Raw genomic sequence first — 24,895 nt, forward strand, 5'->3', positions numbered from 1 at the left:
GAATTGTTTATTTAATAGAATCCTGATATGTGTGGAGAAAAACATAGGTATCCACACGCACAAAAAAAAATCGACAAAAAAAATATTTAAAATGTAAACCGTCTCTGGATTATGGAATGGAGACATTTGTTTTATTTTTTACACTTTGTACATTTTGCAAATTTGCTTCAGGGACTATGAATTAATTTTATATCTTAAAAAAAAAATTCTCCCCCTAAGAAACAAAAAACCTGATTCTGACTTCAGCCTGAAAATTGTCTCTGGTCTTTGTCTGGGCCGATTTCGAGCCAAGCTGAATTCTGTGTAATTCTGCCCTCTGAAGTGCTATAGCTCTCCCATTCTTGACAGTAAAAGACTCTCCAGGCACTTGAGTAAGGTCCTTGCAATCAGAGTTCTGATTGCTAAGAGGTTCAAGCTTTGTTTGTAAGAGAAGAAGTTCTAATTCTTTTCTTTAAAAGTTCCTACTTTCACTGATTAATCTTATTTTTCATGAAGTTAGGAGTGCTCTTGTGAACTTCCATTTGTTGGCTGTCTTCTTTTTAACCCTGTGTGGGTTCTAAAAATCTTTTAGTCCCTACAGAGTCAGTGGGAGTCCCAGATAGGTAAGTGTGGCTGGCTTAGGGCTAGTTAGTGTCTTAGGTGCCCCTGTGCTTGGTCAGTCCCCTCCCCCCAGCCTCCCTTCCCCAGCAATTAGATGGGTATTTGGGTATTAAGCAGACTGGCCCTCTCTGAGCTAAAACCCTCTGGACCCTGCCTTTCCCCCTTCATGCTGAATCCATCCTCTCCTTCAGTCTCACACCAATTAGCTCTTCATCCCCTCACCCTCAGCTCTCAGCCTGGTTTCCTGCTCAGAGCCCAGCACCCTCCCCTCAGACCTGTCTCATGACATTGCTTCTGGGATTTGGGCCTTGGCTCTCTTCCTCGGCTTCATTTACCTTGATTCCCTAAATGACATGCACTTCGAGATGTTTAAGGAAATAATTCTGCCCAATCCAGTCCATTCCTGGGTCTCTTCCCTGAGACCCCAGAAATGGAACTGCTCCTGAGGCAGTGAACCCACAGATCCACAGGCCCCATGCAGTGATAATTCTCTGCAGCTCTGATAACAATTTGATGTTGTTCTACCTGGTGGTGGAATGTGCCAGGGAAGGAGCACGTTAGCCTCTGAATGGAGGGCTGACCCTTACCCTCCTCCAGCTTAGGACAGGGTTGAAGTACTTGGCCTGGGCCCAAAGACCTCAACCATACTTGCAGCCCCTCCCAGGGGAGTAATACCTACCTCCCCAGGATACCTTTGAGACCATTACAGGCTACACTGCTTGCTGGTGAAACAAAGAAATTGGCATGCTGGTTGCATACCTGATGGGATTGGCATTCCCACATGTACAGTTCTGCAGCCACTTCTGAGAGCCACGTAAGACTCTTACCTGTGGTAGAAAGGATGTATAATGTCTCCTCCCAGGGAGGTCTAAAAGCTTCTTTACCACTTGTGAGCCTAGGGCCTTTGGTTGTCATGTGCTGTGTTCTGCTTCTGGCTTGGGATTTGCATAGAACAATGCTTTGCCACAGAAGTAGCTCCGAGGAACTCTGAGGAGCCAGCGTAGGTCCCGAGATGGTCCACCCCAAGGGGACAGAGGAGGAATCAGTGTTGGGAGGTACCTGTGTCACTCTGCGCACAATGGTCAGTTGGAGAGCTTGTGCCCCATAAAAAGGCCAGTAAAAGTGGTTCAAGTGTGTCATATGGTCACATTTATCAAAATAATCTAGAAACCTGGGTTTTCATGTGAAATCTACAGGCCACTAATTTGCAACCCCTGTACTACACTCTGCAAATATAATTCCTGTCCTTCACAGTTTTTAAATAATCAAGATCATACCCATGGTAAAAACAAACATTAGTGGAAGTTCTGCTTCCATTTAGGATGTAGAAAGCAGCAAAGGACATCACTCACATCCTAACAATAAGAAAAAATGAATAATCTACAGAATCATGTTTTCTTGAATCCTTCAGAGAGCTGAGATCACAAGGCAACCAAATAACCAAATTCCAAGAAATGACAAGCTCTGCTGCAGAGAGAAGAGATGTGCAAACTGTTTCATGTTTAGCAGATCACTGAAGAAAAGGTGACTGCCATAGAAGTGGGTAAGAAGAAATCAGCTACAATTTTCACTAATTCCTAAATGCTGAGTTTCGGCTAGCAGATCAGTTTAGAATAACTGGGAGCCTGTGTTGGTTAATTTTATGTGTCAACTTCACTAGGCACGGTATCCAGATATTTGGTCAAACACTATTCTGGATGTTTCTGAAAAGGTTTTGTTTTGTTTTGTTTTTTTGGCCGCATTGTGCGGCTTATGGGATCTTAGTTCCCAGACCAGGGATTGAACCTGCACCCCCTGCAGTGGAAGTATGGAGTCTTAACCACTGGACTGCCAGGGAAGTCCCTGTTTTGTTTTGTTTTTTAATGAGAGTAACATTTAAATCAGTAGGTTTTGAATAAACCAGATTGCTCTCCATCATGTGGGTGGGCCTTATCCAATCAGTTGAAGATCTTAAGAGAAAAAGACTGAGGTCCCCCGAGGAAGGGGGAATTCTGCCAGCAGACAGCCTTTAGACCAGAGTTATAACATCAGCTCTTCTCTGGGGCTCTAGCCTGCCAGCTTGCCCTGCAGATTTTGGACTTGCCAGCCTCCATAATTGTGACAGCCAATTCCTTAAAATAAATCTTTCTCTCTCTTAGATGTATAGACAGATAGATATAGATATACATTTGTATCTATATGTATTTATACTGGTTCTGTTTCTCTGGAGAACCCTGACTAGCACAGAGTCCCAGACACAAGGGGAGTTTATGCTCACTTGCAAGGTCTTTTCTGTGGGTGTCTAATGGGTGCTCCAGAGAAAGATTGGGGGCAGGACAGGAGACCAGAGAGAGCCTCTCTTGGTGGTATAGGTTTGTAGAGGTGACTGGCTGCTGCTGGGGTTAGGCACAAACCACCACCGTATCATCTGGCCCTACTTTATTAAAGCAAAAAACCTTTAAGCCACCAGGGGAGGGGCTGTAGACCCTCCTGCCCCCCGAGTCACCAGGGGAGGGGTGGAAGCAAAATCTGTCTGCATATGGGGAGGGCAGGAAACCATTTCTCACTCCCTGGAGCCCAGCGGACATCTGTTGCTTCGGGAAGAAGGGTAGAAGCAAAAGATGTTTGCTCCTGGGGCAGAGTGGGGGAAGGGGGGGAGAAATCATGGGACCCTCTTGGGTCCAAGAACCTACACCAATATAAAGCAGAGGGAGAGAAACAGGTACCTCTCTTCTGCCAAGCCCCACCAAAGATACAAGGCAGAGTTTGGCTACCATGGGGGAAGTAAGGGAAGGAGGGTAGGAACATTAACAAGGTCCCACTCCCCAGGCCCAGATGCACAGGCCTTATCTGAGACTGAGATTGTACCAGGAGAATCAATAACCACCACCTGCCTCCACCACAGTCTAGCAACAAGCAGCAAGCAACAGCAGCCTATTGCTGAGGGCGAGACAAGACTGTGAGAGAAAATCCTGCAGCAACCCATATCCCACACTAAGCACAAGGTAATGGCGCTTGCTGGTGCACCCAGGGTAATGACGGCAACAACTAAACTCAAACCAGCCCAACTACTGACTAGATCAACTCAACCCGCTCAATAGTTGCTTAACAGAAGAAGCATGATTCTTTCCAGGCATAAATACTGTTTACCTAAGTCTCTATTGGCTTCTACACATAATGTCCAGCATTCAATAACAAATTATGACAATACAAAAAGGAAATGGTGAGAGAGAGAAAGAGGGGAAGGCTTATCATCAAGAGATAAAGCAATCAACAGAACCAGATCTCAGCAGTAAGTGTCTATCAGACAGAAACTTCTAAATAACTATGACTAATATATTAACACATATTGACTGGAGGATTTTGCAGAAACTAACGCCTGTGGCCGTAATATGTCTCTGGTCAAAAATGTATTAAAAGATCTAGTGGAAAAAGGCAGAAAACATGTATGCACATATGGAAAGTTTTGCAGATAGATGGAAACTATAAAAAGTAAATGTGAGAGATAAAAATATACAATATCAAAGATAAAGAATTCTTGTAATAGAATCATAAACAGACTAGATAACTTGAAGATAGTACATTAGAAATTATCCAAAATGAAACACAAGGAGGAAAAAGTGGGGAGGAAGGTTACAAAAAGGAAAATTTTTAAACTGTGGGACAGGGAATTCCCTGGCGGTCCAGTGGTTAGGACTCAGTGCTTTCACTGCTGGGCCTGGGTTCAATCTCTGGTCAGGGAACTAAGATCCTGCAAGCTGCGTGACACAGCCAAAAAAAAAAAAAAAAAAGCCCAAAAAACAAAAACAAAACAAAAAACTGAAATGGTAGGACAATATCAAGGAGAAGATAGAGAATAGGGCAGTAGAAATACTTAAAGATATAATGGCCAAGAATTTTCCAAAAGTAATGAAATACAACAAACTGCAGATATAAGAGGCACAGAGAATCTCAAGCAGCATAAAAATAGCCAAACCAAAACAAAATCAAATCTACCTATACAGTCATATGTCATTTTGTATGTGCTTTGCAGATACTGCAGGTTTTATAAATTAAAATTTTGTGGCAGCCCTACATTAAGCAAGTCTATCAGTGCAATTTTTCCAATAGCATTTGCTCACTTCATGTTTCTCTGTCACATTTGGTAATTCTCACAATGTTTCAAACTTGTTTCAAACAAATTATATTTGTTATAGTGATCTGTGATCAGTGATCACAGTGATGTTACTACTACAACTTGTGAAAGGCTCAGATGATGGTTAACATTTTTTAGCAATACAGTATTGTTAAATTAAGGTACATATATTGTTTTTAAGACATGATGCTATTGCACACTTAATAGACTACAGTATAGTATAAGCATAACTTTTTTTAACGTCTTTATTGGAGTATAATTGCTTTACAATGGTGTGTTAGTTTCTGCTTTATAACAAAGTGAACCAGTTATACATATACATATGTTCCCATATCACTTCCCTCTTGCATCTCCCTCCCTCCCACCCTCCCTATCCCTCCCCTCTAGGTGGTCACAAAGCACCGAGCTGATCTCCCTGTGCTATGCGGCTGCTTCCCACTAGCTATGTATTTTACGTTTGGTAGTGTATATATGTCCATGCCACTCTCTCACTTTATCACAACTTACCCTTTCCCCTCCCCGTATCCTGAAGTCCATTCTCTAGTAGGTCTGTGTCTTTATTCCTGTCTCACCACTAGGATCTTCATGACCTTTTTTTTTTCTTCTTAGATTCCATATATATGTGTCAGCATACGGTATTTGTCTTTCTCTTTCTGAATTACTTCACTCTGTATGACAGACTCTAGGTCCATCCAACTCACTACAAATAACTCAATTTCGTTTCTTTTTATGGCTGAGTAATATTCCATTGTATATATGTGCCACATCTTCTTTATCCATTCCTCTGTCGATGGACACTTAGGTTGCTTCCATCTCCTGGCTATTGTAAATAGAGCTGCAATGAGCATTTTGGTCCATGACTCTTTTTGAATTATGGTTTTCTCAGGGTATATGCCCAGTAGTGGGATTGCTGGGTCATATGGTAGTTGTACTTTTTTTTTTTTTTTTTTTTTTTTTGCGGTACGCGGGCCTCTCACTGTTGTGGCCTCTCCAGTTGCGGAGCACAGGCTCCGGACGTGTAGGCTCAGCAACCATGGCTCACGGGCCCAGTCGCTCCGCAGCATGTTGGATCTTCCCCGACCAGGGCACGAACCCACGTCCCCTGCATCGGCAGGCGGACTCTCAACCACTGTGCCACCAGGGAAGCCCTATGGTAGTTCTATTTTTAGTTTTTTAAGGAACCTCCATACTGTTCTCCATAGTGGCTGTACCAATTCACATTCCCACCAGCAGTGCAAGAGGGTTCCCTTTTCTCCACACCCTCTCCAGCATTTACTGTTTGTAGATTTTTTGATGATGGCCATTCTGACTGGTGTGAGATGATATCTCATTGTAGTTTTGATTTGCATTTCTCTAATGATTAATGATGTTGAGGATTCTTTCATGTGTTTGTTGGCAATCTGTATATCTTCTTTGGAGAAATGTCTATTTACGTCTTCTGCCCATTTTTGGATTGGGTTGTTTGTTTTTTTGTTATTGAGCTGCATGAGCTGCTTGTAAATTTTGGAGATTAATCCTTTGTCAGTTGCTTCATTTGCGAATATTCTCTCCCATTCTGAGGGTTGTCTTTTGGTCTTGTTTACGGTTTCCTTTGCTGTGCAAAAGCTTTGAAGTTTCATTAGGTCTCATTTGTTTATTTTTGTTTTTATTTCCATTTCTCTAGGAGGTGGGTCAAAAAGGATCTTGCTGTGACTTATGTCATAGAGTGTTCTGCCTATGTTTTCCTCTAAGAGTTTGAAGTTTCTGGCCTTATATTTAGGTCTTTAATCCATTTTAAACTTATTTTTTGTGTATGGTGTTAAGGAGTGTTCTAATCTCATACTTTTACATGTACCTGTCCAGTTTTCCCAGCACCACTTATTGAAGAGGCTGTCCTTTCTCCACTGTACATTCCTGCCTCCTTTATCAAAGATAAGGGGACTGTATGTGCGTGGGTTTATCTCTGGGCTTTCTATCCTGTTCCATTGATCTATATTTCTGTTGTTGTTTTTTTTTTTTTGGCCATTTAAAATATTTTATTTTGTGTAATTTTTCTATTGAGATAAACTTCACATGACATAAAATTCACCATCTTAAAGTGTACAATTCAGTGGGTTTTAGTATATTCACAATGTTGTGCAACCATCACCTCTAATTCCAGAATATTTCCATCACCCCAGAAAGTAACCCCACACCTGTTAGCAGTCACTCCCAATTCCTGCCTTCCCCATCCCCTGGCAACATTAGTCTACTTTTTGTCTCTCTAATTTGTCTATTCCAAACATCTCATATAAATAGAATCATACAATATGACTCCTCATCTTCTGATATGTTTGTTTAGCAGTTTATGAAATGACAATTTGAAAACTTTCCAAAATCAGTTTTTTGGTTCATGGTTTTAATTGTGATCATATCTGGAAAATAATAACAAAGAGCAATAGATCCAAGCAGAGGCACATCATCTGTTTCAGTCCCACCCATCAACCATTTTGTTGAAATCTGGCTAGGAGGGTACTCATCTTCTCAAAGTGTTCTTTTTTTATTTTTAACATCTTTATTGGAGTATAATTGCTCTACAATGGTGTGTTAGTTTCTGCTTTACAACAAGATGAATCAGTTATATATATACGTATGTTCCCATATCTCTTCCCTCTTGCGTCTCCCTCCCTCCCATCCTCCCTATCCCACCCCTCCAGGTGGTCACAAAGCACCGAGCTGATCTCCCTGTGCTATGTGGCTGATTCCCACTAGCTATCTACCGTACGTTTGGTAGTGTATATATGTCCATGCCTCTCTCTCGCTTTGTCACAGCTCACCCTTCCCCCTCCCCATATCCTCAAGTTCATTCTCTAGTAGGTCTGTGTCTTTATTCCTGTTTTACGCCTAGGTTCTTCATGACATTTTTTCCCCTTAAATTCCATATATATATGTTAGCATATGGTATTTGTCTCTCTCTTTCTGACATAATTCACTCTGTATGACAGACTCTAGGTCTACCCACCTCATTACAAATAGCTCAATTTCGTTTCTTTTTATGGCTGAGTAATATTCCATTGTATATATGTGCCACATCTTCTTTATCCATTCATCCGATGATGGACACTTAGGTTGTTTCCATCTCCGGGCTATTGTAAATAGAGCTGCAATGAACATTTTGGTACATGATTCTTTTTGAATTATGGTTTTCTCAGGGTATATGCCCAGTAGTGGGATTGCTTGGTCATATGGTAGTTCTATTTGTAGTTTTTTAAGGAACCTCCATACAGTTCTCCACAGTGGCTGTATCAATTTACATTCCCACCAACAGTGCAAGAGGGTTCCCTTTTCTCCACACCCTCTACAGCATTTACTGTTTCTAGATTTTTTGATGATGGCCATTCTGACTGGTGTGAGATGATATCTCATTGTAGTTTTGATTTGCATTTCTCTAATGATTAGTGACGTTGAGCATTCTTTAATGTATTTGTAGGCAGTCTGTATATCTTCTTTGGAGAAATGTCTATTTAGGTCTTCTGCCCAGTTTTGGATTGGGTTTATGTTTTTTTGTTATTAAGCTGCATGAGCTGCTTATAAATTTTGGAGATTAATCCTTTGTCAGTTGCTTCATTTGCAAATATTTTCTCCCATTCTGAGGGTTGTCTTTTGGTCTTGTTTATGGTTTCCTTTGCTGTGCAAAAGCTTTGAAGTTTCATTAGGTCCCATTTGTTTATTTTTGTTTTTATTTCCATTTCTCTAGGAGCTGGGTCAAAAAGGATCTTGCTGTGATTTATGTCATAGAGTGTCCTCCCTGTGTTTTCCTCTAAGAGTTTGATAGTTTCTGGTCTTACATTTAGGTCTTTAATCCATTTTGAGCTTATTTTTGTGTATGGTGTTAGGGAGTGATCTAATCTCATACTTTTACATGTACCTGTCCAGTTTTCCCAGCACCACTTATTGAAGAGGCTGTCCTTTCTCCACTGTACATTCCTGCCTCCTTTATCAAAGATAAGGTCGCCATATGTGTGTGGGTTTATCTCTGGGCTTTCTATCCTGTTCCATTGATCTATCTTTCTGTTTTTGTGCCAGTACCATACTGTCTTGATTACTGTAGCTTTGTAGTATAGTCTGAAGTCAGGGAGCCTAATTCCTCCAGCTCCGTTTTTCGTTCTCAAGATTGCTTTGGCTATTAGGGGTCTTTTGTGTTTCCATACAAATTGTGAAATTTTTTGCTCTAGTTCTGTGAAAACTGCCAGTGGTAGTTTGATAGGGATTGCATTGAATCTGTAGATTGCTTTGGGTAGTAGAGTCATTTTCACAATGTTGATTCTTCCAATCCAAGAACATGGTATATCTCTCCATCTGTTTGTATCATCTTTAATTTCTTTCATCAGTGTCTTATAATTTTCTGCATACAGGTCTTTTGTCTCCTTAGGTAGGTTTATTCCTAGATATTTTATTCTTTTTGTTGCAGTGGTAAATGGGAGTGTTTTCTTGATTTCACTTTCAGATTTTTCATCATTAGTGTATAGGAATGCCAGAAATTTCTGTGCATTAATTTTGTATCCTGCTACTTTACCAAATTCATTGATTAGCTCTAGTAGTTTTCTGGTAGCATCTTTAGGATTTTCTATGTATAGTATCATGTCATCTGCAAACAGTGACAGCTTTACTTCTTCTTTTCTGATTTGGATTCCTTTTATTTCCTTTTCTTCTCTGACTGCTGTGGCTAAAACTTCCAAAACTATGTTGAATAAGAGTGGTGAGAGTGGGCAACCTTGTCTTCTTTCTGATCTTAGTGGAAATGCTTTCAGTTTTTCACCATTGAGAGCGATGTTGGCTGTGGGTTTGTCATATATGGCCTTTATTATGTTGAGGAAAGTTCCCTCTATGCCTACTTTCTGCAGGGTTTTTATCATAAATGGGTGTTGAATTTTGTCAAAAGCTTTCTCTGCATCTACTGAGATGATCATATAGTTTTTCTCCTTCAATTTGTTAATATGGTGTATCATGTTGATTGATTTGCATATATTGAAGAATCCTTGCATTCCTAGAATAAACCCCACTTGATCATGGTGTATGATCCGTTTAATGTGCTGTTGGATTCTGTTTGCTAGTATTTTGTTGAGGATTTTTGCATCTATGTTCATCAGTGATATTGGCCTGTAGTTTTCTTTCTTTGTGACATCCTTGTCTGGTTTTGGTATCAAGATGATGGTGGCCTCGTAGAATGAGTTTGGGAGTGTTCCTCCCTCTGCTATATTTTGGAAGAGTTTGAGAAGGATAGGTGTTAGCTGTTCTCTAAATGTTTGATAGAATTTGCATGTGAAGCCATTTGGTCCTCGGCTTTTGTTTGTTGGAAGATTTTTAATCACAGTTTCAATTTCAGTGCTTGTGATTGGTCTGTTCATATTTTCTATTTCTTCCTGATTCAGTCTTGGTAGGTTGTGCCTTTCTAAGAATTTGTCCATTTCTTCCAGGTTGTCCATTTTATTGGCATAGAGTTGCTTGTAGTAATCTCTCATGATCTTTTGTATTTCTGCAGTGTCAGTTGTTACTTCTGCTTTTTCATTTCTAATTCTATTGATTTGAGTCTTCTCCCTTTTTTTCTTGATGAGTCTGGCTAATGGTTTATCAATTTTGTTTATCTTCTCAAAGAACCAGCTTTTAGTTTTATTGATCTTTGCTATTGTTTCCTTCATTTCTTTTTCATTTATTTCTGATCTGATTTTTATGATTTGTTTCCTTTTTCTAACTTTGGGGTTTTTTTGTTCTTTCTCTAATTGCTTTAGGTGCAAGGTTAGTTTGTTTATTCGTGATGTTTCCTGTTTCTTAAGGTAGGATTGTATTGCTATAAACTTCCCTCTTAGAACTGCTTTTGCGGCATCCCATAAGTTTTGGGTCGTCGTGTCTCCATTTTCATTTGTTTCTAGGTATTTTTTGATTTCCTCTTTGATTTCTTCAGTGATCACTTCGTTATTAATTAGTATATTGTTTAGCCTCCATGTGTTTGTATTTTTTACAGATCTTTTCCTGTAATTCATATCTAGTCTCATAGCGTTGTGGTCGGAAAAGATACTTGATACAATTTCAATTTTCTTAAATTTACCAAAGCTTGATTTGTGACCCAAGATATGATGTATCCTGGAGGATGTTCCATGAGCACCTGAGAAAAAGTGTATTCTTTTGTTTTTGGATGGAATGTCCTATAAATATCAATTAAGTCCTTCTTGTTTAATGTATCATTTAAAATTGTGTTTCCTTATTTATTTTCATTTTGGTTGATCTGTCCATTGGTGAAAGTGAGGTGTTAAAGTCCCCTAATATGAATGTGTTACTGTCGATTTCCCCTTTTATGGCTGTTAGTATTTGCCTTATGTATTGAGGTGCTCCTATGTTGGGTGCATAAATATTTACAATTGCTATATCTTCTTCTTGGATTGATCCCTTGATCATTATGTAGTGTCCTTCTTTGTCTCTTGTAATAGTCTCTATTTTAAAGTCTATTTTGTCTGATATGAGAATTGCTACTCCAGCTTTCTTTTGATTTCCATTTGCATGGAATATCTTTTTCCATCTCCTCACTTTCAGTCTGTATGTGCCCCTAGGTCTGAAGTGGGTCTCTTGTAGACAGCATATATATGGGTCTTGTTTTTGTATCCATTCAGCCAATCTGTGTCTTTTGGTGGGAGCATTTAATCCATTTACATTTAAGGTAATTATCGATATGTATGTTCCTATTCCCATTTCCTTAATTGTTTTGGGTTTGTTATTGTAGGTCTTTTCCTTCTCTTGTGTTTCTTGCCTAAAGAAGTTCCTTTAGCATTTGTTGTAAAGCTGGTTTGGTGGTGCTGAACTCTCTCAGCTTTTCCTTGTCTGTAAAGGTTTTAATTTCTCCATCAAATCTGAATGAGATCCTTGCTGGGTAGAGTAATCTTGGTTGTAGGTTTTTCTCCTTCATCACTTTAAATATGTCCTGCCAGTCCCTTCTGGCTTGCAGAGTTTCTGCTGAAAGATCAGCTGTTAACCTTATGGGGATTCCATTGTGTGTTATTTGTTGTTTTTCCCTTGCTGCTTTTAATATGTTTTCTTTGTATTTAATTTTTGATAGTTTGATTAATATGTGTCTTGGCGTGTTTCTCCTCGGATTTATCCTGTATGGGACTCTCTGTGCTTCCTGGACTTGATTAACTATTTCCTTTCCCATATTAGGGACATTTTCAACTATAATTTCTTCAAGTATTTTCTCAGTCCCTTTATTTTTCTCTTCTTCTTCTGGGACCCCTATAATTCGAATGTTGGTGCATTTAATGTTGTCCCAGAGGTCTCTGAGACTGTCCTCAGTTCTTTTCATTCTTTTTTCTTTATTCTGCTCTGCAGTAGTTATTTCCACTATTTTATCTTCCAGGTCACTTATCCGTTCTTCTGCCTCAGTTATTCTGCTATTGATTCCTTCTAGAGTATTTTTAATTTCATTTATTGTGTTGTTCATCATTGCTTGTTTCCTCTTTAGTTCTTCTAGGTCCTTGTTAAATGTTTCTTGCATTTTCTCTATTCTATTTCCAAGATTTTGGATCATCTTTACTATCATTATTCTGAATTCTTTTTCAGGTAGACTGCCTATTTCCTCTTCATTTGTTAGGTCTGGTGGGTTTTTATCTTGCTCCTTCATCTGCTGTGTGTTTTTCTGTCTTCTCATTTTGCTTATCTTACTGTGTTTGGGGTCTCCTTTTTGCAGGCTGCAGGTTCGTAGTTACCGTTGTTTTTGGTGTCTGTCCCCAGTGGCTAAAGTTGGTTCAGTGGGTTGTGTAGGCTTCCTGGTGGAGGTGACTAGTGCCTGTGTTCTGGTGGATGAGGCTAGATCTTGTCTTTCTGGTGGGCAGGTCCACATCTGGTGGTGTGTTTTGGGGTGTCTGTGGCCTTATTATGATTTTAGGCAGCCTCTCTGCTAATGGGTGGGGTTGTGTTCCTGTCTTGCTAGTTGTTTGGCATAGGATGTCCAGCACTGTAGCTTGCTGGTCGTTGAGTGAAGCTGGGTGTTGGTGTTGAGATGGAGATCTCTGGGAGATTTTCGCCGTTTGATATTACGTGGAGCTGGGAGGTCTCTTGTGGACCAGTGTCCTGAAGTTGTCTCTCCCATCTCAGAGGCACAGCACTGACTCCTGGCTGCAGCACCAAGAGCCTTTCATCCACACAGCTCAGAATAAAAGGGAGAAAAAGTAGAAAGAAAGAAAGAAAGAAAGAAAGAAAGAGGATAAAATATAATAAAATAAAGTAAGATAAAATAAAGTTATTAAAATAAAAATAATTATTAAGAAAAAAAATTTTAATTAAAAAACAAACAAAAAACGGATGGACAGAACCCTATGACAGATGGTGGAAGCAAAGCTGTACAGACAAAATCTCACACAAAAGCATACACATACACACTCACAAAAAGAGGAAAAGGGGAAAAAATAATATATCTTGCTCTCAAAGTCCACCTCCTCAGTTTGGGATGATTCGTTGTCTATTCACGTATTTCACCGATGCAGGGTACATCAAGTTGATTGTGGAGATTTAATCCGCTGCTCCTGAGGCTGCTGAGAGAAATTTCTCTTTCTCTTCTTTGTTCCCACGGCTCCTGGGGTTCAGCTTTGGATTTGGCCCCGCCTCTGCGTGTAGGTCGCCTGAGGGCGTCTGTTCTTCGCTCAGACAGGACGGGGTTAAAGGAGCAGCTGATTCAGGGACTCTGGCTCACTCAGGCCAGGGCGGGGAGGGTGGGGCACGGAGTGCAGGTCGAGCCTGCGGCAGCAGAGGCCAGTATGACGTTGCACGCCGTGCGTTCTCCCGGGGAAGTTGTGGATCGCGGGACCCTGGCAGTGGCGGGCTGCACAGGCTCCCGGGAGGGGAGGTGGGGATAGTGACCTGTGCTCACACACAGGCTTCGTGGTGGCGGCAGCAGCAGCCTTAGCATCTCATGCCCGTCTCTGGGGTCTGCGCTTTTAGCTGCGGCTCGCGCCCGTCTCTGGAGCTCCTTTAGGCTGCGCTCTTAATCCCCTCTTCTCGCGCACCAGGAAACAAAGAGGGAAGAAAAGGTCTCTTGTCTCTTCGGCAGGTCCAGACTCTTCCCGGATTCCCTCCCGGCTAGCTGTGGCGCACTAGCCCCTTCAGGCTGTGTTCACATCGCCAACCCCAGTCCTCTCCCTGTGATCAGACCGAAGCCCGAGCCTCAGCTCCCAGCCGCCGCCTGACCCGGCGGGTGAGCAGACAAGCCTCTCAGGCTGGTGAGTGCCGGTCGGCCCTGATCCTCTGTGCGGGAATCTCTCCGCTTTGCCCCCTGCACCCCTGTTGCTGTGCTCTCCTCCGCGGCTCCGAAGCTTCCCCCCTCCGCCACCCCCCATATCCGCCCGCGAAGGGGCTTCTAGTGTGTGGCAACCTTTCCTCCTTCACAGCTCCCTCCCAGAGGTGCAGGTCCCGTCCCTATTCTTTTGTCTCTGTTTTTCTTTTTTCTTTTGCCCTACCCAGGTACGTGGGGAGTTTCTTGCCTTTTGGGAGGTCTGAGGTCTTCTGCCAGCATTCAGTGGGTGTTCTGTAGGAGTTGTTCCACATGTAGATGTATTTCTGATGTATCTGTGGGGAGGAAGGTGATCTCCGTGTCTTACTCTTCCGTCATCTTCCAAAGCATAACTTTTATATGCACTGGGAAACCAAAAAATTCGTGTGACTAGCAGTATTGCAATATTCACTTTATTGTGGTGGTCTGGATCGAACCCACAATTTCTCTGAAGTATGCCTATATGCTAATAGTCAATTTGCTGAAAACTAAAGATTTCCCTTTTTTGAAAGAAAATCTCAAAGGCAGCCAGAGAAAAAAGAGAAATAACATACAGAAGAAAGATAAGAATACAGCAAACTTCTTGTCAACAACTATTCAAATAGAAGACAGTGAGAGGACATTTTTTAAGTGCAGAAAGGAAAAAGTCAACCTAGAATTCTATACTCAATGTAAATATCTGCTAAAAATGAAAATGATATGGACTTTTTCAGACAAAAATTGAACGAATTCATTGATAATAAACCTATATTACACAAAATGTTAAAGGAAGTTCTTTGGCAGAGAGTGTACTAGTGGAAATTTGGACATACACAAATGAAGAGTAATGGATAAAATGAGGGTAAATATAAAAGACATTTTCCTTTTTATATTTATAATAACTTATTATTTTATATAATATCTATTTAAAAGAAAATTTACTAAGTAAAAATGGTAACAATGGATTATGGGAATTATAACATGTAGAATTAAAATATATAACAACAGGGCTTCCCTGGTGGCGCAGTGGTTAAGAACCTGCCTGCCAATGCAGAGGACACAGGTTCGAGCCCTGGTCCGGGAATATCCCACATGCCATGGAGCAACTAAGCCCGTGCACCACAACTACTGAGCCTGCACTCTAGAGCCCGCAAGCCACAACTACTGAGCCCGAGTCCCACAACTACTGAAGCCTGCGTGCCTAGAGCCCCTGCTCGGCAATGAGAACCCCGCACAATGCAATGAAGAGTAGCCCCCGCTCTCCGCAACTAGAGAAAGCCCGCACACAACAACAAAGACCCAATGCAGCCAAAAATAAATAAATAAAATAAATAAATTTATTTTAAAAAATATGACAGTAACAGCACAAAGGTTAGGAGAGGAAATTGAGGTGTACTGTTGCAAGGATCTTAAACTAAACATGAATTGGTATGTTATTTCAAGGTAGAGTATAATGAGCTTAGGATGTATATTATAAACCTTACAGCAACCACTTAAAAAGTCATGAATAACAAGACAATAATGGAGATAAAATGGATGAATAAAAATACTGCTACTCCAAAGAAGCCAGAAAAAAAGAATAAAGAATAAATGGGACAAATAGGATATGAATAGTAAGATGTTAGGTTTAAATCCAACCATACCAATAGTCAAAACAAATATAAACAGTCTATACCTGGAGTCAGTAAACTATGGCCCTCAGCTCAAATTTAGCCTGCTGCCTGTTTTTGTAAAGTAAGTTTCACTGGACCACAGTCATACCCATTTATGCATTACCTATGGCTCCTTTCTCATTACAATGGCAGAGTCAAGCATTTACAACAGAGACTGGATGACTTGCAAACCTGAAATACTTACTATCTGGCCCTTTACAGAGAACATTTATAGCCAACCCCTTCTATAAACATCCCAATTAAAAGACAAAGATTTTCATATTAAATAAAGAAAATCAACTATGTGTTACCTACAGGAAATATACTTTAAATTCAAAATACTTGTTGGCTAAAAGTAAATGGATAGAAGAAACTATACCAAGTAAGTACTAATCAAAGGAAAGCTGGACTAGGGAAAGGAAAGTCTGTTCAACAAATTGTGCTGCGGGGGGAGGGATAAATTAGGAGGTTGGGATTAATTTATACACATGACTATATATAAAATAGATAATCAACAAGGACCTACTGTATAGCACAGGGAACTCTACTCAATACTCTGTAATAAGCTATATGGGAAAAGACTCTGAACAAGAATAGATATATGTATATGTATAACTGAATCACTTTGCTGTACACCTAAAACTAACACAACTTTTTAAATCAACTATATTCCAATATAAAATTTAAAAAATTTTAAATGATGCTGGGAAAACTGGATATTCACATACAAAATAATGAAGTTGAACCTTACACCATATACAAAAATTATCTCAAAATGGATCAAAAGCCTAAATGTAAGAACTAAAACTGTAAAACTCTTAGAGGAAAACATAGGGGGAAATCTTTATAACATTGGACTTGGCAGTGCTTTCTTAAATATGACACCAAGGGCTCAGGCAACAAAAGAAAAAATAATTGATCTTCATCAAAATTAAAACATTTGTGCTTTGAAGGATACTACTATAAAGAGAAAGGAAGAAAATATTTGCAAATCATACTTCTGATAAGGGGTTAATATCCAGAGTATGTAAAGAACTCCTAAAATTCAACAACAGCAACAACAAAAGAGACAACCCAATTAAAAAAGGGCAAAGGCTTGAATAGACATTTCTGCAAAGAAGATATACAAATAGCCAATAAGCACATGAAAAGGTGTTCAACGTCATTAGTTATTAGAGAAAAGCAAATCAAAACTGCAATGAGGTACCACTTCGTAACCAGCAGGATGGCTATTATTTTTTTTAAAATGGAAAACAGGTGTTGGTGAAGATGTGGATTGGAATGCTTGTGCATTGCAAGTGGGAAGGTAAAATGGTTCAGCTGCTATGCAAAAATAGTCGATGGTTCTTCAAAAACTTAGACATAGAATTACCATAAGACTCAGCAATTCCACTCCTGGGTATTTACCCAAAAGGACTGAAAACAGGAACCCAAACAGATACTTGTATACCAATGTTCATAATGGCATTATTCACACTAGTCAAAAGGTAGAAACAACCCAAGTGCCCATCAACTGATGAATGGGTAAACAAAATATGGTATACACATACTTTAAAATGTCTAAAATGGTAAGCTTTCTTTTGTATATATTTTGCCACAATAAAAACAAAACAACACCTGGACTGGCTATGTTAATTTTAGACAAAGTAGACTTCAGAACCCTTCAGTGATTTCCCATAGTCTTATGTTCAAGTCTATATTCTTTATTTTATTTTTAAAATTTTTTAAAATTAATTTTTATTGGACTGTAGTTGATTTACAAAGCTGTGTTAGTTTCTGCTGTACAGCAAAGTGAACCAGTTATACATATACATATATCCACTCTTTTAGAGTGACACACAAGACCTTTGAAATTCTGTTCTTTGTTTACCATTTCAGCCCAATCTCTTACCATACAGAATGGCTTCAAGTATGCCATGAGTCTTTGTGCTTGCTATTCTTTTTGTTTGGAAAATCCTTTTTTCACTCTTCATTATCCCTTTGGGATAAAGATGGAAATCACCTCTTTCTGGCAGCCTTCCCTGACTAACTCCTACCCTCATCCCAGACTTCAGGAGGTGCTTTTTCAAAATGGTTCCATGGAACCCTGTGTCTACCATGCTGTGCTGTGATGGGTGATTTCTTTGCCTGCCTCCTTCACTACCTTATCAGCTCCTTGAATGCAGGGATAGCATATCTCATTCTTTATAGTCCTAGTGCCTGGGATGGTACTGGCAGATGGTAGGCACACAATAAATATTTGTCAAATTAATGAAATTCTGTGACAGTGCTCATGAAGACACATGGGAGACCAAACCATAGGAAGGCTCCCCCTTTATCACACTGAACATTTTCAACCTTTTTTTCTGCTGTCTAGTATATCAGTACATAGGGCACAGTTGTAAAATGTCCTCCAAACTGGTAAATAATATCAGCCTTTGATTGTTAAACTAGTGAAATCCACACACAATGAATGTGAATAAATGTCTGCAAATGTCATCTTAAGAAACAGGATGTAGCAGTGCCTGGAAATTTAATCAAGGCATGATGGAATGTGGAGCAAAGCTGTAACCTAATCAATGGCCTTAACAGCTGAAGAAAGAATATGTGAGCAGAAGGGGGGTGGTCTGTAGGGAGTGCTGAAACGTAGAGCCAAGGAACAAACATTTGTCATTATGTCTCCAGCTCTGTCAAGGGAAAGAGTTGTTTTTTGACCATTTGACAGAAATATGCAGTCCACCCTATATCCCTATTGATGCCACAGAGCTCATCCAATTCCCTGCTTTTGTTCTGATTTCATGCTCACAAACAACCTCTTGATTATAATTTGGCTTTCCATATAGATTTTCCGACAGGAGAGAATGCAATGACCACTCAGCATGAACATCTGGTCTCTTTGGCAAGGAGCATCCTCTTTGTATATGAACGCATTGGTGTTCTGGTTTATAGATCAGTCAATTCATAGCCCCCGGGGGCTGCAGAGGTGCTCATTCTCCCAGCTCTTGCTGAGACTGCCAGCAAGGTCCTGTTCCCCTTTGTTTGCACCCTCACTCAGCATGAGCTGAGGACAAAGTATCACAAGTCAGCCATAGCTCCTCCAGGCTTGAGCCCATCTTGCTTCAGACTTACTCCTTCCTCATAGAAGAAAAGTGCTTTTGGACTTACAGTCCATGCTGATGCTCAGGGTCTATTGTCAGGACTTTCTCTCCTCTTCAAAAATCTGGCCTCTGGGCTTCCCTGGTGGCGCAGTGGTTGAGAGTCTGCCTGCCGATGCAGGGGACACGGGTTCGTGCCCCGGTACGGGAAGATCCCACGTGCCACGGAGCGGCTGGGCCCGTGAGCCATGGCTGCTGAGCCTGCGTGTCCGGAGCCAGTGCTCCGCAACGGGAGAGGCCACAACAGTGAGAGGCCCGCGTACTGCAAAAAAAAAAAAAAAAAAAAAAAAAAAAAAATCTGGCCTCTGCTGATGATACAGTTCTCATCTTCCCATACCATGATTCCTTGCCAATGTGTTTATTTATCTTAGTAATCGTTTCCAAAGGCCAGAGATTAGGCAAAATACTTTCAGAGAACATAGTTAGAGTTGATATGAGTCTGGCCAGGGCTTACCCTGTCAAGGACTCAGGCACAATTAGCATTGAAGATGGAAAAGGAGACAACCTGGTTGAGTTAGTCTTGTTGAAATGGATGCTTGGACAAGTTCTGTAGGTCTAGGGCCTCAACTAATGAATTTGGTAGTCCTATGGGTATTCTGTGGGGTTTTTTGAGTTCTAGGAAAAGTTATGGGCTAAGTTAATGGAGCTGCTGAGAGGAAATGCCAAATGGGTCAATGCTGGGCTGCAGAGAGGCCTTGAATACATATTCAGGCAGAAGGAAAGCTCTATAGAAAGTAGAGGAAAGGAAGGTGGGGTTGGTGAACACTAAGGAAAAAAAAAAACCCTAAAATTTTGTAATTAAATAGGAGGAATTAAGCATTTATCCTCCCTTTCCAGTTGGAACTGTATTTCAAGGTAAGCAAGTAGCCCTAGCCGATGAGGGAAAGTGCTACCAGAAGAATGCCAGCAAATAAATGTAGAAGGAATTATACAATAAGGAAAGCAATAGTTGGGAAACTCTAATGAAAATATTGATTCAGGCAAGGTACTTCAGTTAGTTTTAAAAGACTGTTTGGTGAATGGGTTTGGGGAGCTGATACTTGTATAGCACCAAAGCAACACACCACAGACAGCAAGGTGGAAAAACTGTACGGCAAAGGGGTCAGACTGTCATCACTCTTATATCCTGAGATCAGTCTCAGTGTTCCTAATAGACAGTCAACCAGATGTTATGTGTCCTATGATGTGACTCCATACAGAGTATACAATATAACCTATGACACGTTCTATCCAAATATATTTAACTTGAATAAATAGTTTAGATACAAGTTTTATTTTATGTGAAAAACAGGAGATGGAGGAACAAGTTGAAAAATACCATGAGGAAGCAACCAGACAAAGCCTGACAGTAGGATATTCTGCAAGACAACTGCCTTGACCTCTTAAACAGTCAGTGTCATGGAAAAGGAGCTGTGCTATGTTCAAAGAGACTTAAGGGACATCAAACAAGATGTAATATATGGTCCTGGATTGGTTAATGATTTGGGCAAACCAACGGTAAAGAACATTTTTTAAACAAATGGGGAAATTGGAATACGGATTGGGTAGTAGATGAAATGAAACTTACAGAAAGTGCAAGGTGACTGAAAAAGAAGGTTTCAAAGAGTATATCTACTAATATGTCATTTTGGTTAAAACAATACATATCACATGTAAGCATAGAGAAAGATTCGAAAAGATACTAATGTGGGTATTAGCAGTAGCATATCTCTTTTTTATTGAGATATAATTCGTATACCATAAAATTCATCCTTTTAGAGTATACGATTCAGAAGATTTAGTAAAATCTTGTGCCACAAATGCTTGTGCCACTATCATCACTATATAGTTCCAAAACATTTTCATTACCCCCAAAAGAAGCCCCATACGCATTAGTAATCTCTCCATATATCCCCCTTTCTTCACCTCTGGCAAACAATAACCTACTTTCTGTCTCTATGAATTTACTTATTATGAATATTGCATATACACGGAATCATATAATATGTAGCCTTTTGTGTATGGCTTCATTCACTTAGCATAATGTTTTTAAAGCTCATCCATATTGTAGCATGTATTAGTACTTCATTCCTTTTTATGGATGAAAAAATATTCCACTGTATGGATATACCACATTGTGTTTATCCATTCATCAGTTGATGGACACTTGGGTTGTTTTAACCTTTTGGTTATTATGAATAATGCTGATATGAACATTTGTGTACAAGTTTTTGTGTAAACATATGTTTTCAGTTCTTTTGGATATATACCTAGGAGCAGAATTGTTGGTCATATGGTAACTTTAACTTTTTGAGGAAATGCCAAACTGTTTTCTAAAGAGGCTGTACCATTTTACAGTCCCACCAGCAGTGTGTGAGGGTTCCAATTTCTCCATATCCTTGCCAATACCTGTTATTGTCCATATTTTTTTTATCAGAGCCACATTGCTGTGTATGAAGTGGTATGTCATTTGATTTTCATTTCCCTGATGGCCAATGATGTTGAGCATATTTTCATGTGTTTATTGGCCATTTGTGTATCTTCTTTGTAGAAATGTCTATTCATGTTCTTTTGGCAATTTAAAAATTAGGTTATTTGTATTTTTATTGATGAGCTGTAAGAGTTCTTTTACTGGATAAATATCCTGGATACCAGACCCTTATCATACATATGATGGGTAAGGTTTTCTTCCATTCTGTGGGTTGTTTTTTTAACTTTCTTAATGGCATGCTTTGAAGCACAAAGTTTGTTTTGTTTTGTTTTTGTTTTTGTTTTTGCTTCATTGTCCTGGCTAGAACCTCCAGTACCATGTTGATTAGAAGTGTCAAGAGCAGACACACTTGTCTTGTTCCTGATCTTAGGGAGAAAAGCTTTCAGTCTTTCACCATTAAGTATGATATCTGTTGTGGGGTTTTTGTACATGCCCTTTATCAGATTGAGGGAGTTCAATTTATACTTTTTGGGGTTTTTTTAATCATGAAAGGGTGTTGACATTTGTCAAATGCTTGTTTTGGCGTCTATTGAGATGATCATATGGTATTGTGCTTCATTCTATTAATATAACATATTACATTTATTTTCATATGTTGAACCAAACTTATATTCTGTCATAGTGTATAAGCTTTCTTACATCTTACAAAATTCAGTGTTCTGGTATTTATTGAGAACTTTTGTGTCTAAGTTCTTAAGGGATATTGATCTTTAGTTTCCTTTTCTTTATTTTTTAACATCTTTATTGGAGTATAATTGCTTTACCATATTGTGTTAGTTTCTGTTGTATAACAAAGTGAATCAGCTATACATATACCTGTATCCCCATATCCCCTCTCTCTTGCGTCTCCCTCCCACCCTCCCTATCCCACCCCTCTAGGTGGCCTCTAGGTGGTCACAAAGCACTGAGCTGATCTCCCTGTGCTATGTGGCTTCTTCCCACTAGCTAACTATTTTACATTTGGTAGTGTATATATGTCAATGCTACTCTCTCACTTCATTCCCAGCTTACCCTCCCCACTCCCCGTGTCCTCCAGTCCATTCTCTAGGTCTACGTCTTTTTTCCTGTCCTGCCCCTAGGTTCATCAGAACCATTTTTTTAAATATTCCATATATGTGTGTTAGCATACGGTATTTGTTTTTCTCTTTCTGACTTACTTACTTCACTCTGTATGACAGACTCTAGGTCCATCCACCTCACTACAAATAACTCAATTTTGTTTCCTTTTTATGGCTGAGTAATATTCCATTGTATATATGTGCCACATCTTCTTTATCCATTCATCTGTCGATGGACATTTAGGTTGCTTCTATGTCCTAGCTATTGTAAATAGTGCTGCAGTGAACATTGTGGTACATGACTCTCTTTCAATTGTGGTTTTCTCAGGGTATATGCCCAGTAGTGGGATTGCTGGGTCATATGGTAGTTATATTTTTAGTTTTTTAAGGAACCTCCATACTATTCTCCATAGTGGCTGTATCAATTTACATTCCCACCAACAGTGCAAGAGGGTTCCCTTTTCTCCACACCCTCTACAGCATTTACTGTTTGTAGATTTTTTGATGATGGCCATTCTGACTGGTGTGAGGTGATACCTCATTGTAGTTTTGATTTGCATTTGCCTAATGATTAGTGATGTTGAGCATCCTTTCATGTGTTTGTTGGCAATCTGTATATATTCTTTGGAGAAATGTCTATTTAGGTCTTCTGCCCATTTTTGGATTGGGTTGTTTGTTTTTTTGATATTGAGCTGCATGAGCTGCTTGTATATTTTGGAGATTAATCCTTTGTCAGTTGCTTCATTTGTAAATATTTTCTCCCTTTCTGAGGGTTGTCTTTTCTTCTTGTTTATGGTTTCCTTTGCTGTGCAAAAGCTTTAAAGTTTCATTAGGTCTCATTTGTTTATTTTTGTTTTTATTTTCATTTCTCTAAGAGGCAAGTCAAAAAGAACCTTGCTGTGATTTACGTCATAGAGTGTTCTTCCTATGTTTTCCTCTAAGAGTTTGATAGTGTCTGACCTTACATTTAGTTCTTTAATCCATTTTGAGTTTATTTTTGTGTATGGTGTTAAGAAGTGTTCTAATTTCATTCTTTTACATGTAGCTGTCCAGTTTTCCCAGCACCACTTATTGAAGAGGCTGTCTTCTCTCCATTGTACATTCTTTCCTCCTTTATCAAAGATAAGGTGACAATATATGCATAGGTTTATCTCTGGGCTTTCTATCCTGTTTCATTGATCTATATTTCTGTTTTTGTGCCAGTACCATACTGTCTTGATTACTGTAGCTTTGTAATATAGTCTGAATAGTCTTCTTTTTTTGTAATATCTTTGTCTGGTTTTGGTATTAGAGTAATAATGGCCTCATAGAATGAGTTGGGAAGTGTGCCTTCCTCTTGTATTTTTTACAACAATTTGTGAAGAAATGGTGTTAATTCCTCTTTAAGCGTTGGGTAGAATTCACTGGTGAAGCCATGTGGTTCTGGGCTTTTCTTTGTAGGAAGTTTTTGATTATTAATTCAATCTCTTTCCTTGTTATAGGTCTATTCAAAATTTGTATTTATTCTTGAGTCAGTTTTGATAGTTTGTATCTCTCTAGGAATTTGTGCATCTTATCTAGGCTTACCTAATTTGTTGGCATACAATTATTCATAGAATTTTTTATAATCATTTTTATTTCTATGAGGTCACTATATTGTCAGTCTTTCATTCTTGATTTTAGTAATTTGAGTGTTCTATCTTTGTTTACTTGGTCAATCTAGCTAATATTTTTTCAATTTTGTTGATCTTTTCAAAAAACCAATTTTTAGTTTTATTGATTATCTCTATTGTTTTTCTATTCTCTATTTCATTTATTTCAGGTCTAATCTCTATTATTTCTATCTTTCTGTTTGCTGTGGGTTTAGATTGCTCTCCTCTGCTAGTTTCTTAATATGGGAGGTTAGGTTGTTGACATGAAAACTTTCTTCTTTTTAAATATAACAATTCAGAACTATACATTTGCATATAAGCACTGCTTTCACTGCATTGCAAAAGGTTTGGTGTGTTGTGCTTTCATTTTCATTTATATCAAAGTGCAGTTAACTCTGAACAACACAGGTTTAAACTGCACAGGTCCACTTATATATGGATTTTTTTCAATAAATATGTAGTATAGTACTCTACAATCTGCAGTTTGTTGAACATATGGATGCAGAACTGAGGATATGGAGGGCTGACTGTAAAGTTACACATGGAGTTTTGACTGCATGGAGGATCAGTGCCCCTAGCCCTTGTGTTGTTCAAGGGTCAGTTGTATTTTCTAATTTCCCTTGTGACACTTCCTTGACCTGGTGGTTACTTAGGGATGTGTTGTTTAATTTCCAAGTATTTGTGAATTCCCCAAATTTCCTTCCATTAGTGATTTCTAATTTTAGTCTCTTTTGGTCAGGGAAAATACCTTGTATGATTTCTATCCTTTTAAATTTAGTAAGACTTGTTTTATGTTCTAACATATGGTCTATGCTGGAGAATGTTCCATGTGCATTTGAGAATGATGTGTATTCTACTGTTGTTGAGTGGAGTGTTCTATAAATGTCTATTAGATCTAGTTGGTTTATAGTGTTAAGTCTTCTGTTTCCGTACTAATCTGTCTTATTATTTTACCCATTATTGAAAGTGGGTTATTGAAGTTTCCA

The sequence above is a fragment of the Delphinus delphis genome, chromosome 9, assembly GCF_949987515.2.
Source record: "Delphinus delphis chromosome 9, mDelDel1.2, whole genome shotgun sequence".
NCBI classification, from domain to species: Eukaryota; Metazoa; Chordata; class Mammalia; order Artiodactyla; family Delphinidae; genus Delphinus; species Delphinus delphis.